The sequence below is a fragment of the Camellia sinensis genome, chromosome 1 (genome assembly GCF_055761805.1).
Source record: "Camellia sinensis isolate YWXY chromosome 1, ASM5576180v1, whole genome shotgun sequence".
In the NCBI taxonomy this organism is placed as follows: domain Eukaryota; kingdom Viridiplantae; phylum Streptophyta; class Magnoliopsida; order Ericales; family Theaceae; genus Camellia; species Camellia sinensis.
In genome coordinates this window covers 80,427,894-80,443,605 of record NC_138961.1, presented here as the reverse complement: position 1 = coordinate 80,443,605, position 15,712 = coordinate 80,427,894, and positions in this window count along the sequence as shown.

The following is a 15,712-nucleotide window of genomic DNA, read 5'->3' as shown; positions in this document are numbered from 1 at the left end:
TGTACCTTGTTTTGGAGGCCTTTGCCCTTGTGTTTCCCACCCTTGCATCATCTTTTTCAGAGCTTTCAAACACTGTTTTTCAGTGGTGAAAATTATGTTTTGAAGTCCAAATTTGGAGGGGTTATCCTCTTCTCCTTGTGCCTTGCTTACTAGCCTAGCATGCTCTATGTGTTAGCTTAATTTTCCAGCTTTTGTTAGCTTAATTTCAGTATGTTTTAGGGTTGTTTCAGGCCTTTTTTAAGACTGTTTGTAAGTGTTGATTACATTTGAGCTTTGTTTAGCATGTTTCTAGTGTAATAGTCCTCACAAGTTTGGTGTTCTAGACCTTACACACCTTCTTGTTTGAGTTGGTAACATTTATTTATGCTTTTATTACTCATTTTCAGCACTTAAGCATCTCTGCAACGTTCCTCATTTCTTCCTTTTTTCATTTGCTTTGAGGGGTTGTTTTAACCTTAGGGTTATTTAAGCTTGAGATTGAAGCTCATGCTTAATGTTTTAATCCTCCTTTGAGGGTTCATTACCAACGGCATGAAGTTTCTCTCATGCCTTAAACTACCCCTTGTTTGACACTTCCTTCCCTTTAAAGGATTTCTCACCAATGGACTTAATTGATTAAACAATGATTTGGTAACTAAAATGTGTAAACAAAATTGGCAAGTAAAAGTGACAAGATAAGCATTCCTTTGTGTTGCATTGCATGTGTTCAAATCTGTCGTTTATTTGAAGACAAGGAAAATGGGACATTTCATGCTCAAAAGTGATGAAATGTGCCACTTTCCTAGGTCTCCATTACCCTTGATCATGTATGATAGGGTGATGGTCATTTTGGTCTCATTTTTGCATTTATTAAACTTGCACAATTGGTTTCACAAGCCATCATGCAATCAAATTGCTTGATTGATGGTTTATGAACCAAATTTTGTTCCTCCTTTGATTTCCCCATGAAAAAGAGAGGCAAAGTGTGCAAACAACCCTTGAGAAACACACTGTTTTGCTCTATTTGCTTTCTATTGCAGCAAGGAAGTCCAGGTTATCAATGGCCGACAACCACCACCAATAGCCGACCGGCCCCCTGTCAGCCATCCATGAAAATTGAGCAGTGTGTTGATAAGGTGGAGTAAAGGTATTCTGGAAGCGGGTAGCATTGTCAGTGTTCAAATGTGCAAACAGAGGCTTGCAGCAGCAAAACGGTGGTTTTTCGGGTGGAAATCGAACACGTGCATGAGCCTCCCTTGCATTTCAAGCTTATTTAACGTTTAAATATCTTGCTTAAATACGTGTTATAATTAATTAGTTGTAGCTAATTAAGAGTCATAATTAATTAGTTAGTTTAACTAGTTATTCGATTTCGTTGTATAATTAGTTAACTAGAATAGTTAATTAATTCGAGTTTTGTAATAATTAGTTAGCTTAATTAGCGTAGCTAGCTAGTTAGCTTATTTATTCGGACTCTTCTTCGCGAGGGCGTAATATTGTAATAAGTGTGCATGCGTGTGTGTATGTCTTTCAACCTCACGTCTTTCTTCTTTTTGTTTAATCACTTTTGATGGTTAGATTAGGGACATATTTCAAATTAGCATACCTTATGCTTGCATCCATTCATTCGTATTGCACGCACCGAGGCTCGACGCATCATTTAAACTGCATTGTCATTTCAATAATTCTTTGAATACGTGTTTAATTGCATGCTATTTAAATTGCTTCATATGCCATATTAGTAGCCGAGCCTATTAATTGCATTCTTTGCATGTGTTACATTAGGCATTTTGTATAGTTTGGAATCATGCATAGTTTTTTAACTCATATCTTTTTAGCTTGGAGTAGTAGGTGAGTTTTTATGCTTTAGCATACTTCCATAAATGTGAATGTTGCCATGATTAGCATGCTTGCCATGAGGCTATGTGCTTAAATGCTAAACTACCTGACTGCCTGTGGATGAAGGCTTGTTGTTGGAATTGGAACGATTCAATGAATGTGCATTTTAAGCCCACTTTGTTGGGTGGCAAATCATGTTTTAAGCCCACTATGTTTGGTGGCAAATTCGCAATCTTTAAGCCCACTTGAGGTAGAAAATTCAAACCATTTTCGCAAACAAACATGAGTTGAATTGTTCTAACTTGAGCAAACTAGTCTATACTTGATTGTGCGCATCATGTAGTAAAGCTAGCTTAATAACCGGAATAAGAGCACGTAATGTTAATAAAAATCACATCATGATTAGTAGAGGCCAATCTTTGATCGGGCGAGCGGGAGTGCTCAATTCATGACCTTCCCCTCTCTTACCTAAGTTCCCGACCTGAGGCAACTTTGGTGATGATGGACACGTGGCCTTCGGCATGAGTTATTGGTTTTCTAAATTTCCCCAAAATAAAATATTTAGGTGGCGACTCTGTATCTGGAAAAGTAGTCCAGTTTTGGCATTTTTGATCCTAAAATCAATTTTCCAAAAGATTTGTCAGATTTGGACTCTTTGGTGTTTATTGATTTCACACTTCACTTGTGAGATTAGATTCAGAACCGCAGGAGTCTGAACAGTAGGGCTTATTCGTCCGAAAAGGGGCACGAAAAGGCGAGCTGTAGATATACATAAGCATATATCATGGAACCTCCAGATGGGGTGGACACAGACAATACTCAGTTCATAGGTTCTAATGGTCTAGTTAATTTTTGAGAAAAAGCATGTGATACAAATGAATGTGTTGAACCAAAGTCGATTAACACATAAGCATTCTAAGCACAGATAGAGATTATACCTAACACCACGGATTCAGTGTTTTGCACATCACCAGGCATAAGTGCATATACTTGACCCTGCCTTAAGGTTTCCTTCCTGGTGTTAGCTTTCGTATTCATTCTTGTCGCAGAAACAGATCCGACTGAACTTGTTGCTAGATGGTTGGTATTTTCAGCCTGATAGGACAATCTCTCATCATATGGCTGGTTTTACCACACCTAAAACCGGCACCCGATGCTCGATAACAAACCCCCTTGTGTTTTCTACCATATTCTGGGCAAGTCGGTGTAGATCCACTACTTTGGCTGGAGCTACTGTAAGATCCCGTATTTTGCTTCTTTGAGAATGACTAACCCCTTTAAAAATTAGATCTCGATCTCTTACCCGTTAATTCAGTTGTCAAAGCGTTAGTCTTTTTCTTTGTGACTAAGTTGGCTTCAGCCATAAGGGCTCTATCGAGTACATCCATATATGTGGGTAGCTTTAAAATGCCTTCCCGTTCAAACACATCTAGATCCAGTCCTCCCTCAAACTTTCGAGCTTTCTTATAATCCGTGTCCACCATGTGTGGGGAAAAATGAGCTAATTCGGTAAACTTGGCCTCATATTCGGCCACTGACATCCTACCTTGCTTGAGTTCTTGAAATTCTGACACTTTCCGATCCCTGAAGCATTGGGGAAAGTACTTATCATAAAAGATCTCATTGAAACAAGCCCATGTCATATTCCCATTACCACTTCAGATTAACAACCATCATCTACGAGCTTCCTTTTTTAAGGTGTAGGTGGCCAAAAGAACCTTTTGAGTCTTAGAGTAGGGAAAGACCTCAAATAATTTTTCCATCTCAAGCAGCCATGTTTTTGCCTTTAACGACTCAATACCACCTAAGAAAGTTGGGGATTTCATTTTCATGAACTTCTGGGTCAAGTTGATAATGTCATTGTTATCCAGTTCAACTTGTATCGGCGGAGGTGGAGGAGGAAGAGGAGGTAAAAGTTGTTGCGTCATTGCCTCAGTCAGGGCTGTACACATTTGTTCCATTCTGTTCATTTAGGCCTCAGAAGATTCACTTGTATCATTTCCCCTTGCATTCTCCATGTTGCTATAGGTAAACAAAACAATAATAAACATAGGCCAATAATTCTTTTCACCATGCTTGCAGTACCCAGTTTCAGTTCATGCTTTTCTACTTCGTATGTTCATATTCAATGTCAGTTTTCGCATACTCACACATGCAGATGAAATGTCCCTAATTTTTTGCTAGGACATCCTATAGCTCATAGGGACTCGTGTGTGTGGTATAACTCATGCTCTGATACCACTCTGTCATGACCCAAACCCGCCCCTGTAGGTTTAGCGTCGTAACCGGCCAGTAATCCTGGGATCACCAAAGGCCTCTGACCTGAATATCATATGATAAGGGGTTGCAGAAACAAATATAGAAATATTCATAGTCCATAAAGCTGTGCAGACATACATGGAACAAAAGTTTAAAACTTCAATACATAAGAGTGACGTTATATAAATACATTAGTCATACGTCACCAAAGCCACATTTATAGAATTTCCAAAAACATGTTCAGATAAACTATAAATATCAGAAAGTACAAAAGCCCCAAAGGCTTGTTTTTCAAAAACTTGATCGGATCTCAAAAAGGAAACCTTCACGGGAGGTACGGTGGCTAGTTAACCCAAACTTTCCAGGCAACAGCTTAGGCCTGGTCACGCGCTTGCTCACCTACATACATTTTAAATAGTAAGCGGAAACCCAGTGAATAATAACAAAGTAAAGATTTTACTAAATGATGTCCGTACGGAAACAGAGTCTTGTACATGATCAAATGTCAAAGTAGAAACAGTTTCATATGCATAGTCATATTTGTATTCAAAGTTCGTATATTTCACATCATGGTACATGGCGCATCCATTAGCGATAACAAATCCGATAACCCATGAAGGGACGGCCGTGGAGGCATTCTGATGACCCATAAAAGGACAACCATGAGGGATTTCGATGACTCATGTGCTTAGAGACGTTTTTGATGACCCATAAATGGACAGCCATAAAGGCATTCCGATGACTCATATGCACATAGACGTTTCCGATAACCCATAAAGGGACAACCATAACGGCATTCCGATGACCCATAAAGGGACGCATATCATATGATGCTAAGGATGCCACAAATACATTTAAGAAACTTGGACAATCATTCATTCATATAAAACATAGTATTTCAAAAAACTAATCATTCCATATCATCAGAAAATAAATAAAGTCAAACATAACTTTACAGAATTATTACTCACTGATTATTACATAGGTAACTTTGACAACAACCAATATATCAACAGTTCATGGCGCGTGACTTACACAAATGTAGTAGATACATATTTTGAAATACACGCTTGGGTCGTACTTAAATTGTTTTCTTTCATTCTTAGTGTGTTTCTAGTCTTTATGCTTCATATTATGTCTTAATCTTGGCCAAAGAATGCCCAGGATGCAATGCGGATATCAAAATGCATTTGTAAACACTTGGTCAAAAATGCTCCCGCTCAAGTGCAACTTCCTTCGCTTGAGAGAACATGCAAAATGTGAGTGGTCGCTCGAGCGCAACTTCTGTCACTCGAACGGTCTGCAAAAGTACTGGTTGTGTGAATTCTCCACTCGACGGCCGCTCGACGGCTACTTGAAACTTTTGTGAATTCTCCGCACCTCTTGTCACTCGAGCAGTCTGCAAAAACATGAAACTTTTGAGAGCTTGCATTTCACGCTTGAGCCGACTTCTGGTTGCTCGAGTAGAAGTGCAAGACCACAGAGTGGTCGCTCGAGTACAAGATTGGTCGCTTGAGCGGGGAGTGCAAATGCTGAAATTTCCAGATTGCGCTCCCATGTCCAAAACTCAAATTCAATGCCTTCAAACACAACCTTTGGGCCCCAAAACTTGTGAAAACAAGTTTAAACTTGGAAAACATCTTGAATTCAAAACCATTTTGTAAAATCAAGGCCCAGTAGCATGCCAATTGTTCAAAAGTCAACTTGAAACTTATGACTATGCCATGAATATGCAATGCATGAATTACTATGACCTTAGACTTTCCAAACACATGATCTATTAAGGTCATATGGTAAGAAATGTGATGAATTCTCCAAACCAAGTCATCATAGACACATGCGGGTGAAATTTGTTTGAAATTCCAACTAAAAAATGTGATGGAAGTGCATGCATGCATGGTACGGCTCAATTTCTACACTTCTAGTTCAATTCTCAATTGACACAACTTAATTATCTTTGATTCTCCAAGAAAATGAGTTCAAGGTTACATAAATGAGTTGAATTCTTACCTATTCAAGAAAATGAGTTCAATCCATTTGATTTCTCTTCAATCTTTTCCTAACTCAAGCTTGAGCACAACCTTTTTTCACTCTCCCTCTCTCTCACATTTGGTGTGTGTATAAGCTCAAAGATGTGTTGAAATAAGGAAGAAGGAATGAGTGGGGGCACATAAGGAGCCTTACATAGGCTTCATTAGTGGTGGCTAATAATAGCTAAGCAAAAGAGCATTAATTAATCTAGTTTAATAGTTTTGAATCGAATTTTAATTAAACTTATCATAAAATTCTAAAAATTCCAAATAACACATAACCGAAGTCAATTTTGTAATTGAATGCTGATAGGGCCTTCAATTTGTAGGACAAAACATAAACATGAACAGATCTTGCTATGATAGACAGATAAAAGTACAAACAATGCAATGCACATGTAATTAACTCAGGATTTCAGCTTAATTTCTTATTAGGCATACTTAAGCATAGTGTATATGTTAATCATGGGTCAGGATTGTTACAGGCTCGCTGGGCCGAAAACCTGGAACGGCGACCTAGACAAAAGTTAGAGCATGAAAAAAAAAAAATAGAAAATGAAAGAATGAAAAATGAAAAAAAACTAAAGAAGAGCTCGCAAGGTTGAAAACCCGGAATGGTGGTTTTGGCAAAAGTTAGATCTCAAAAGGAGAGTGTTAATACCCGAGTAAACCTAGGCCGTGAACTATGCAAAGCCTGATTCCTACCTTTGGGATACATAAGTATCTTTATTTTGAAGTTCGACCCTAACCATTTTTCAACTCACTCATCACGTCCATGTTTCATTAGTGTATCTTTATTCGTCTTAGCTATCCAATCCATGCATGATTGGTTTATCTCCGTTTGATTCAGTTGTTTTATCTCTTTTTTATGCCAGATTCACATGCAAGGTAGATCAAGTTTGGATTCAGGGTTGCCCATCTCAAGGGCTGATTTCTTGTTGGTTGGGTAATGGTGTGGGCTCGCCTTTTTCTCACGCTCCGCCTTTTGGAAAGGGTTTGAAAAGAAGGCCTCATAGTTCGGACTCTCGCGGTTCTAAATCTAGTCTCACAAATATAATGTGAAACTGATAAATACCAAAAAGTCCAAATCCAGCAAATCTTTCTGGAAAATCGATTTTAAATCAAATAAAGTCAAAATTGGACTGCTTTGCTAGATACAGAGTCGCCACCTAAATATTTTGTTTTGGGAAATTTAGGAAACCCTGACTCGTGCCAAAGGCCACGTGTCCGTCATCACCAAAGTTACCTCGGCTTGGGAACTTAGGTACGAGAAGGAAAGGTCCTTAAATGAGCACCCCCGCTCACCCGATCAAAGATTGGCCTCTACTAATCACAATATGACATTTTATAAACATTATGTGTTTTTATTTTGGTTATTAAACTAGCTTTACTATGTGACGCGCACATGCAAGTATAGACTAGCTGCAAGACTTGAAACAAATTCAACTCATGTTTGTTTTCGAAAATGGTTTGAAGTTGTCACCCTCGAGTGGGCTTAAAAGATGCGGATTTGCCACTTCAAGTGGGCTTAAAACATGATTTGCCACCTCAAGTGGGCTTAAAACTCACATTTATTGAATCATTCCAATTCAAACAATCAAGCCTTCATCCACAGGCATTCAGGCAGTTAATCATTTAAGCAAATAGCCTCATGGCAAGCATGCGAAACATGGCAATATAGCAATCACACTCATGCAAGTATGTTAAAGCATAAAACTCACCGAGTACTCCAAGCTAGAAAAGAGAATAAAGTTAGAAAAATGCATGATTCCAAACTATGTTAAATGACTAATGCAACACATGCAATAATGTAACTAAATAGGCTCGGCTATTTAATCATGGTATTTGCAACACTTTGATAGCATGCTTTGAAACACGTATTCAAAGAGATATTGAAATAACGATGCAGCTTGAATGATGCGCCGAGCCTCGGTGCATGCAAGACAAATGAATGGATGCAAACATGCGAGCATAAGGTATGCTAATTGAAACATGTCCCTAATCTAACCATCGAAAGTGGATAAATAAAAGGGAGAAAGACGCGGGGTTGGAAGACATGCACAGACGCACTCACACTTATTTCAACATTGTGCCTTCGCGAAGGAGGGTCCAAATGAATAAGAGCTAAGCTAATCTAAGCAAATTAAAACTAATCTAATTAAACTAATTAGACTAATTATTACAAACCAAAACTAATCAACTATTCTAAGCTAATTATTACAACACTTGTATGAATGAAATAGCTAACTTATTCTAAGCTAACAAAAGCGACTAAATGGCCTTGAGGGCGAGGGATGCATGCATGCTCGGTTGATTCACCCGAAAATGCCATTGCCTTGCCATCGGATGCCTCTGTTTGCACTTGTTTTGATCACTGAAAATTGTACCAACTCCCAGAATGCCTCTACAATTTGATGAAAATTACTGCCCAATAGGGGATAACATGTCCAAGTTAACTACTCAACTTGGCATTATTGTGCGGAATGGTAACATTGTTCTTCTTACTTTTCTTGATTGGAACAATGTGCCTGATGATATTGTTGATGCTATCTGGAAGGATGTGAAGGTAAAAGTATATTTTTGTCCAAAAATTCAAATTCCAAAATTGTGTTATTATTATTTAAACTTTGAAATTGTGTTTTATAGGACAATTTGAATATATGTCCAGAGGAGTACAAGCCAATGTGCATGAAAAACTGCAACAGCATATGGAAGGATCACAAGAACAAGATTGAGGCTAAGTATTTCAAGCCTAGAAGTTCTGATCCTAATCTGAATGATGATGTTCCTTTACACATTGTGCCAAGCCAGTGGGAAGAACTTGTGGAGTATTGGCATACTTCCGATGCTGAGGTACACAAATAAGTTATATGTATGATATGTAAACATACAAATCATATTTATATACTTACATTTGTTAAACCTGTTATAGAAAATTACAACTAGGAACGCTAAAAATCGACGAGCTCACGGCATAGCTCATACCACAGGGCATATATTTTATTGTTTTATTTTTGTATATAAATAAACATTGTATACTTGCAAATTATTTGGATTCTAATTTTCATATTTCTAAAAAAATGTAGATGACCAATAAGGGGAGTCTACTGATAAGATGAATGTTTGGCTTATGACACGTAGAGCAGATAAGCTAGAGGTTATCCAGACCTTGGTAGTTTCCAAACACCTTTGATTGTATTTAAAGTTTATTTTTTATTTTTTGTGTGTCAACCATCTTAATTTGGCATATACTTGTATGTCTTATTCAATACAGGATGAGTTTAATCGTCAACTCTCTATGCTACCTGAGGATTGTTGGACTTTGGAGGCTAGAAATGCCAATTTCCATGTGTTGATAGGTCATGACGGACATGGATATTGTCGCACATACAGGAGAACTGTGCCTTAGAGAGCGGTGTATAAAGATGGTGCTGGGCCATCACAGTCAACACCCCAGCCATCGACTACTGTTCAGATCACCGAGCAGGTTCGTGCAGAGCTGAGGGATGAGTTGAGGGAGGAGCTGCGAGCAAAGTTCTCTACACATTTACAGCAGATGAGAGCTGAGATGATGGCCTTTGTGTCACAGGGGGCGAGTGTGGATCCCAACAGACAGGTTCGATATAAATTAAATGGTTTGGTAGTTCAATTTTCACATAACATTATGTATAAAATTCGAATATGATTAACACATTATGCATTGACTATCATAGGTTCCTGATGCATCGAGTGGCCACCGGGCATTTAGGGAATCTGCAGAAGACGAGAATCCATATACACCACCACCAGAAGATCAGGTATAAAATGTATCTTTGCATTCTAAGCTAAAATGTATCTTTGCATTCTTTACATTCTAAGTTAAGGGGCTTGTGGGAGAAGACGGGACTCAAATCGGGTTCCCGGATTGGGAGTTGAAGCCGGATTTAGCACAAAACTTGGCACACACGACCGCCTAGGCACGAGAGACTTGTGGGAGAAGACGAGATTCGAATCGGGTTCCCAATTTGGGAGTTAGAGCCGGATTTCACTTTAGGCAAACTAGTTCCTTAAGAAACTTGAATTCGAGATGTTAATGCCCCAAAATCACCAAACGGCATCGGTTTAGCACGAAACTTGGCACACACGACCGCCTAGGCATGAGAGACTTGTGGGAGAAGACGGGGCTGGAATCGGGATCCCGGTTTGGGAGTTAGAGTGGGATTTCAGTCTAGGCAAACTAGTTCCTTAAGAAACTTGAATTCGAGGTGTTGACACCCCAAAATCACCAAACGGAGTCGGTTTAGCACGAAACTTGGCATACACGGCCGCCTAGGTACGAGAGACTTGTGGAAGAAGACGGGACTTGAATCGGGTTCCCGGAATGGGAGTTAGAGCCGGATTTCAGTCTAGGCAAACTGGTTCCTTAACAAACTTGAATTCGAGGTGTCAATGCCCCAAAATCACTAAACGACGTCGGTTTAGCACGAAACTTGGCACACATGACATCCTAGGCACGAGAGACTTGCGGGAAAAGACATGACTCAAATCGGGTTCCCGGTTTGGAAGTTAGAATCGAATTTCACTTTAGGCAAACTAGTTCCTTAAGAAACTTGAATTCGAGGTGTTAATGCCCCCAAAATCACCAAACGGCGTCGGTTTAGCACAAAACTTGGCACACACGACCGTCTATGCACGAGAGACTTGTGGGAGAAGACGAGACTCGAATCGGGTTCCCAGATTGGGAGTTAGAGCCGAATTTGGTCTAGGCAAACTAGTTCCTTAAGAAACATGAATTCGAGGTGCTGACGGCCCAAAATCACCAAACGGCATTGGTTTATCACAAAACTTGGCACACACGACCGCCTAAGCATGAGAGACTTGTGGGAGAAGACGGGACTCGAATCGGGTTCTCGGATTGGGAGTTAGAGCCGGATTTCGGTCCAGACAAACTAGTTCCTTAAGAAACTTGAATTCGAGGTTTTGACGCCCCAAAATCACTAAACAGCGTCGGTTTAGCACGAAACTTGGTACACACGACCGCCAAGGCACGAGAGACTTGTGGGAGAAGACGGGACTCCAATCGGGTTCCCGGTTTGGGAGTTAGAGTTGGATTTCACTTTAGGCAAACTAGTTCCTTAAGAAACTTGAATTCGAGGTGTTAACGTCCCAAAATCACCAAACGGCGTCGATTTAGCACGAAACTTGGCACACATGACCGTCTAGGCACGAGAGACTTGTGGGAGAGGACGGGGCAGAAATTGGGTTTTCGGTTTCGGAGTTAGAGTCGAATTTCGGTCTTGGCAAACTAGTTCCTTAAGAAACTTGAATTCAAGGTGTTAACGCCCCAAAATCACCAAATGGCGTCAATTTAGCATGAAACTTGGCACACACGACCGCTTAGGCACGAGAGACTTATTGGAGAAGACGGGATTTAAATCGGGTTCCTAGTTTGGGAGTTAGAGTCGGATTTCGGTCTAGGTAAACTACTTCCTTAAGAAACTTGAATTCGAGGTGTTAATGCCCCAAAATCACCAAACGGTGTCGGTTTAGCACGAAACTTGGCACACACGACCGCCTAGGCACGAGAGACTTGTGGGAGAAAACGAGACTCCAATCGAGTTTCCGGTTTGGGAGTTAGAGCCAGATTTCGGTCTAGGCAAACTAGTTCATTAAGAAACTTGAATTCGAGGTGTTGACCCCCCAAAATCACCAAACGACGTCGGTTTAGCACGAAACTTGGCACACACGACCGCCTAGGCATGAGAGACTTGTGGGAGAAGACGGGACTCCAATCGGGTTTCCGGTTTGGGAGTTAGGGCCGGATTTCTGTCTAGTCAAAATTATTTACTAAACTATCTTTGTAATTATATAGTAATTAATTTTTTATGTTTTTCTATAATTAAAATATTAACACCATTATATTGTCATTAATTATTTTTATTTTGTTATTTTCAGATATTTTCTGAGTAGCAGTTTGCTTCTTGTGGAATGCAGGCGTGTAAAGATTATGACCAACTTTTGTTTTTATAACCCACGGAAGAATCATGATGAAAACTTTTGGTTTTCATTTATGTTATTTAGATTTGTGAACAACAATATGTATGTATTATACGAGATTATGTAGTGGGATAATTTTTATTTATGTATTGTTATGAATGGAACAACATTATGAATTTTCATTATGTGCCAACTTTTGTTTATGTATGTATTTATATTATTATGTAATTATCGGTTTTTTTTATAGTTATTTTTCATTTAATACATGTTATTTTCAAATTTTTAATAATTTTAATACAGTTTTTTTTTTTTTTTTTTGAGACAGCAGCACACACCGTCTGTAGACACCCCATTTTTGACCGTCCTCAAGACTTGGACGTCACCGCTTGAACACCCGGTGATCATCCTTGTTTGTGTTCGTCTTGAGTTCCCGGAGGTCTCGGCTACGCGCCTTGCCTCAGGACCTCTCGACTCGACTGTTTTGTGTCTGGTTTTGCACCAAACACTTGTGCTTTGCCTTGGAGGTGCAGGGAATGGCTTGTGGGCCATCCCCACACATCACCGGCCAGGGCTTGGGGCCACCGACTGTGTTTTGCTTCCACCGGCCAAATGTTTGGCCGACCGGCACTATATATGGCCAGCCGGCTATCTTTTTTTGGTCAATTGCATTTTTGGCCGGCCGACTACTGTACATCTGCTTTTGCAGATATTTTTGTGCAGCTGGCATACACTTTCACCCCCTCCATACACGTGTATGGAGGGATTGCCCTCTTGTTAGCTTCCTTTGGAAACTTTACAAGACCATTTGGTCTACAAAAGAGAGGGTCTTCTCTTTTGTTGAGAGGTTAGACAAAATTAGACAAGTTAGGCATTATTTTTCAGAGCTTTGAGTTCTAGGGTTAGGGTTTGTATATATCCTATCTCTATATCTCTCTTTCTTGGTGTATTTGTGTGTGTTTTAGGCCTTAGTATTGCACACAAACACCTACTACTACACCTTTCTCTTGGAACTGAGGTTCTAGAGGGTTGTTTTTGAAGTTTTGAAGCTGGTTTGGACCTAAGGAGACTGCTGGTCCACCATTTGTGAAGAGGGTCTACAAGGGTAAGACTTTTGTCCCTTTTTACCCCATTTTTGCATAGCTTTTTAGCCTATCTTGCATCTGTTTTTGAGCTTAGTGTATAACATATAAAATTTGTGTTTTTACTTGCTCTAAGTAGTTGCTTAAGGGTGTTTCAAGCTTTGGGGTTGTTTGACCCCTCTTAAGCCTTGAAAGGCTCCATTTTGTACCATTTTGGTTGAGCTCCGGGATCATTGTGTTTGGGCCTCCTCACCACCAAAATCTTGAGGGATTTTAGAGGTGAGGATGGTGCCTTGAGGTCCCAAGAAGGAGAGGGCCACCCCCTCTCCTTGTTGTCCTTGAAAAGGGCCATTTTTAGCCTCTTGAGGGAGCATATAGTTTGAGTATGTATTGACCATGCCTTGACTGATTTTCAAGCTTATTATGTCATAATATAGCATTGTTGTATGTTGGTTTTGGTACACCATGCTTGTCTAGCATACATACCTTGTAATGCCATGATTTGCCTCAATACATGCATAGCATTTAGACTACCATGCTTTTGTGTTTTGGCCAAGCTTTGTGAAGCTTATATGCATATTTTGATGTGCTAAGGGATTGTTTTAAGTCATTTGAGTCATCCATGCCTTGCTTTGTATAGCTACCATGTAACCCCTCTTGTATGCCTTAAGCCTTGGCCCTTCTAGCATGCCATCCTTGCTTTGTTTCAATGGTTTGGAACCACTTGACATGTCATTTCAGACCTCATGATGTGCCCATATGCTTGCATTTCATCCCCCTTCAATGTGTTTAAAGGCTGTTGCCTTATGCCCCTTGTTTAGGCCTTGGAGTATGCTTGCATTTTTAGACCACTTAGATGCCATCTAAGTACATCCTTAGCTTTGTTTAGGTCTGCATTAGACCTATTCTAAGTCCCTTTGGCCTTGTGAGGCTTGGTTGACCAAGCCTTGGTTTACCTCCCCTTTGGCTTGCCTTAAGTCTTGGACCATTGTTGCATGCTTGGCTTGCCTTATTTACATGGTTTGGCACCTTTATAACATGTTTTTCAGAGCTTTATGTGCATGCCATTAATCCATGTTTTGTCACTTTTAAGTGTGCTTAAAGGTCGCATGTTTGATGTTTGAGTGTTGGCCCATTAGCATGTGCATGTGTGTGTGTGTGTTGGCCCTCATTTCCATAGCATTGGCTACTGTTTTGGACCTAGTTTAGGGCTGTCCAATTAGTGTAAATCCCTTCCTTGCATGCCATTCAAATGTCATTACATTATTCCATGGTTGCATGCTTTGGTTGCATGTGTCGCATGCTTAAAATCACTTGCATTGGGTATGCATCCTCTTGGTCAAATTGTTGGCATATTTGTATGACTTGCATGTTTGCATGGTTGAGTTGCACATTGCATACTTGATTAGCTTGCATGGATTGCATGCCTAGTGAGCATTGTGCATTGCATCTCCATGTTACGCACTTAGGCTCACATGCTTAGGTTGCATTGTACTAGCATGCATGCTTGGCCTCTTGAATTGCTTGTGATAGAGGTTGAGTTCAATTTATTTGTTTATGTGCATTGCATGACATTTGAAATGAAAATGCACAACTTGGTCTTTTGGGCCATCACGCATTGAAATGCGCGATTGGTGGTCCGAGAACCAAGGGCCATATCCCTTTGAGTCACAAACATGACAAAGGATGTGTCGGTGCACACATTCGCTTGAATTGCATTGCCATGCAAAGCTTTGCCCTCTGCTGCTATCAAACAGGTCCTGCAGGAATTTTCGGCCGATCGACTACACAGAGTGCCGACCGGCCATCCATCGGTGGCCGATGGATTCATCTTTAGCCGATGACCATCAAATCACAGCCGGTGATGATCCCCTTTAGCCGGTGGCATTCCCCAACATCCAGTGAGAATATCCTGAGACTTTGGTAGTTTTCAGAGGAGTATAGCAGGGAAAACAGAGGCAGCTTGTGCATGGCAGTGGACTTCCGAGCAAGACCGAGCATGCATTACATTGGGCTCTTTTCCCGAGGCCGTCTATCGCTTTCTTAGATTAGTTGATTTGTGTAGACGTCCCCCGAACGCCCCGGGAGGGTTAGTTCCCGTTCTGTTCATTTTGGGTTACTACAGCTCAGACTCTTAAAATGTCACGGTTCCTAATCTGAACCAAAGAGTCCAAATCCGGCACATTGTTTTGAGCAACTGATTTTTTGAAAAAGTAGTGCCAAACATGGACTGCTTTGCCAGATACAGAGTCGCCACCTAAATATTTTATTTTGGGAAATTTAGGAAACCCTGACTCGGTGCCAAAAGGCCACGTGTCCGTCATCACCAAAGTTGCCTCGGCTCGGGAACTTGGGTACGATTGGGGAAGGTCACTTCGTGAGCACCCCCGCTCGCCCGGTCATAGACCGGCCTCTACTAACCATGATATCAATTTTTGAAAACATTGTGTGTCCTTATTCCGGTTATTAGCCTAGGTTACTATGTGATGCACACAGCATATAAGTATAGACTGGGTCGTCCGAATTGGAACAAAACATTTCATGCTTGTT